Below are 4,319 nucleotides of genomic sequence, written 5' to 3'. Positions count from 1 at the left end.
CTAAATTTTAGCAATCATAATTATTTATACTCTAACTTTATCAGAATTGCAAATTGAGCAAGTAATATAATATAATTTGAAATACTAACAACAGAAATAGCAGAAATCACTTCTCCAAAAGAACTTTGTACAACAGTAACAAGGGCGTACCTTGGGACAACTGGGGCAAGAACAAGTGCAGGATTTTGGGAGAATGCACTAGTTTCCAAAATATCAGAATTGCCTGCAGCAGTGATACAAATAAAATTAGGAATCGCTCAGAGTTTCAATCTTTAAAGCTAAACAATATTAACATACTATTCATATGTGAAAATCAAAGAAAGAAAGAAAGGCACAGTTATGGCAACAAAATTGAAGAGTGTAATAGGATTAAGGTTAATAACTCAGTGTAGTACTACAATTAATAGTCAAGACCTAAATGCTGAAGTAGGACATTACCTAAATGTTGATTGAATAACATAAACATTTGGATATATTTTGCACAGATCATGCTGACCAAGCTTTGTGCGGATATGTTGCACGATCAAATCAATGGCAACATGATTATCACCTCCCCGAGGAACGATCACATCAGTATACTTCTTTGATGGTAGAACAAAATCATCAAAGGCAGGCTTAACAAACTTTGCGTACTGCAAAATCAGCATTGTAGGCAATAAGATATAAATCTTAGAAGTGATTGTTCACATTTCATTTGAAAACAAGGATATCCTAACATCCATAGGCTTGTCCAACTAATCTCAATAAATTCTCACAGCATTACAGCTAATACAACCATATCATTTCACTAATTCCTTTAGCCTATTTCACATTAATACATGCATATCCCATTAATTCTATACCTTACTTAGCTTACCCTCTTAGATCAAACTACTCTTCATACATATCAACTGACATAGTCTAGCATATAACTTATCAATCCAAATCTCATGCTTCAAACTTATTAAAAATTATATATAAGAATTCATACACATTATTAGCCTAGGTGCAATTAAACTATGGTTACTGAGAATATTGTTGGCAATACCTGTTCAAGAACAGAGTTTATGTCCCTCCCTCACTCCACTGTGTCACGTCTAATCCTACGAGCTAGTCTAACATCAGCATCTGCAAACAATTGATAGTTAAAGATAAAACAAGAGTTAATAAGGAACAAGGGAAAGCTTTCATACAGTGTAAGAATAATAGATTTTGTATAATGCATAGTGATATTCAAACCTAAGCTGGCAGCCAATCTAATACGAAAAGTTTCCATTTCAATTTACTTTTTAAAAGCACTTGCATAAATGCGATTCAAAACAAGAGGACGTTAGAGATAGAGATGGAAATGTTTCCCAATAAATTCCCAGTATTTTATAAAAATACATGACATGCGATGGGACATAAAAAACAAACCTGTGTCAACAAAGATCTTCATGTTCATTAAATCCCGGACATCCTGATCATGGAATACAAGAATTCCCTCCAATATAATGACATCAGAAGCATTGACCTAAGCAGAAATTAGAGACGACAAATCAAAAACCATAAAAAAATACAAATTTATTGCCGGAGCAATTGTCTGATACATTTGAATGCTCATAAAATATAAAATATGGTAAATACTTCAACATGTGCAAAATGTACTTATATTTTGTAGGACCTCATGAACTAAGTTCATCTACTGATGTATGCATGAAGTAAGACTATCAAGGAAACAACAGAAATGTTTTTACATTACCAACAATTAGGACATTACCAATAATTTAGAATGCCACTTAGAAACTTTTCTGAATTTGGCAAAACCAAAATATATACGCATTGAAAAACCTAAGCAATGTGCATTAAGAGATTCAGAATTTCCATTAAGAAAATCATACCCAGAGAAGCTAACGATACTAAAAAGAGAAAAATATTGGTACTGATCATAAGTTCATAATACCAAAATAGCAATGGTGTTTTCTTCAGTGTTCTTTCCCATCCTCAACCTTGCTATGTCTTCTTCTCATTCTTGTTATGTTTCCTCCAATAAGTACTATTACAGTTACAGAAGGAGAAGGACACAACACAAGAAGAAGAACAGTGAGAGTGAGAGGTAGCAGTAGCAGTAGCAGTAGTAGTAGCAGCTCCTCCAATGAAAAGGACAAAAAAGATTCACATTCTAAAAATATTCTGAGCATCAAATTGTTGTATCTGGAAGAAATGGGAACTACACAAATTAAAAGGGAAAAAGGATTATAATCAATAAAGCACAATAGATTGAAGCTATATACTAAGAGAAATGAATAAACAATAAAACCCGGAAGAAATATAAGGTACAAACAATTGATTCATACATTCGAATAACATTATTAATCCTGTCATGCTCTCTCCCTAATTTGTGAAGCTTCCAAATAGCGATCTAGCTCTGCTTGTGGCCTGAAATGACACCAATCAACTACAGTGAGATCAATTAGAGAGTAGAGTAGACCCCTTTATTATTTGTGAAAATAAGATAAAAAGTCCATTTAATCTATCCTTTGCTTGACGCCAAAATTATGATAGTAAAAACATGGAACAATATAAGAACAACAACAACTAATTAGAAGATAGAAAACCTAAAATTAGACCCCAAAACCCCAAAAAATTCACAGAACCAATTGAAAATTAATACATACCTTCTCTATTTCAATTAGCCATTGCAGTTCATCATCACTATCAAAATCATACACACCTTCGAACTGAAAAGTGAGAGCAAGTTAGAGAATGAGTGAGAAAGAGAGGATACAAAATAGAGAATTTACCTGGTGACACGGGGTACTCCCTTCGAGCTCCTTTGCGACGGAACAACAGCCCGACGGTGGCAGAACAGCGAAGGCAACAAGCCCTAGCAATGGTGGTGGAGTTTCAGCAGCGACCGAGCACCCCCTTCTTCTCTACTCCATCGCGTTTTCTCTCTTTTTTGAGCTCTCTTTCACTGGCGCTCGACAACGAAAACAATGGTGGCGGAGCCCTGCGTGAGTGAAGCTGAATGGATACCAAGAGGGCGAAAAAATTTTACTAAGTGTTTATTGGGTGTTTTTATATTAGACAACATGTTTAAAGCGCATCTGAAACATGACAAATAGGCTACGCTTCAAAAGCGTTTTTTTTTAATGTAAAAAATGAATCCATAGTTCTTAAGATAAGGCTACGCTTTATACGTGATTTCTATAATACCTAATGCTACACTTTTTAAATGATGCCACAATTGTGTATCCTTTTCTCTTATAAAAAGGCAACACGGAAAAAAGCGTAGCCTATTCATAGAATAGGCTACGCTTTTCAAATGTAGCTTAAAAAAAGTGTGGCTGAATGGGTATTTTTCTTGTAGTGATAGTTTTTAATATGTTTCAGTTACTTTTTATTATATTTTTATTAGTTTTTATGCAAAAATCACATTTCTGGACTTTACTATGAGTTTGTGTATTTTTCTGTAATTTCAGGTATTTTCTGGCTGAAATTGAGGGACCTGAGCAAAAGTCTGATTCAGAGCCTGAGAAGGGACTGCAGATGCTGTTGGATTCTGACCCTCCTGAACTCGAAGTGGATTTTCTGGAGCTACAGAAGCCCAATTGGCGCGCTCTCAATTGCGTTGGAAAGTAGACATCTTGGGGTTTCCAGCAATATATAATAGTCCATACTTTGCTCGAAATTTGATGGCCCAAACTGGCGTTCTAACGCCCACCAGAGACCATTTTCTGGCGTAAAACGCTAGAACTGGCATCCATGCTGGCGTTTAACTCTAGAAATGGCCAATGCACGTGTAAAGCTCAATGCTCAGTCCAAGCACACATCAAGTGGGCCCCGGAAGTAGATTTCTGCACTATCTGCACTTAGTTACTTATTTTTTGTAAACCCTAGTAACTCACAACTAGAAAATGGATTAATACAGACAGATTTATAGACGGATTTAGTCTTTATTATAGACGGATTTTTGGTTACCAACGAAATTACCGACGGATTTTGTCCCTCTGTAAAAGCCCCGTCGGAAATTATTTACCGACGGATTTTTTTCCGTCAGAAAATTACAGACAGATTTTTACCAGTTACCGACAGATTTTCCCTCTGTAAATTTTCTATCCATTTTCCAAAGGCGACGAACTTTTCGACGGATTTTCCATCTGTAATTTAAACTTTGGAAAATCATCTTACACTCTAATTACAGACAGAAAATCCGTCTGTAAATTTGTCAGTAAGGTAAAATAGAATTTTTTTATTTTTCTAATTACAAAATAAACTTATTTTCATACAAAATAAATATAAATTTAATAAATACAAATTTTTATTGATGGGATAAATAGAAAAACATACCAGTGAGT

Source organism: Arachis ipaensis, chromosome B2, assembly GCF_059453495.1.
Source record: "Arachis ipaensis isolate K30076 ecotype BB chromosome B2, ASM5945349v1, whole genome shotgun sequence".
In the NCBI taxonomy this organism is placed as follows: Eukaryota; Viridiplantae; Streptophyta; class Magnoliopsida; order Fabales; family Fabaceae; genus Arachis; species Arachis ipaensis.
This window is presented reverse-complemented; position numbering follows the sequence as displayed.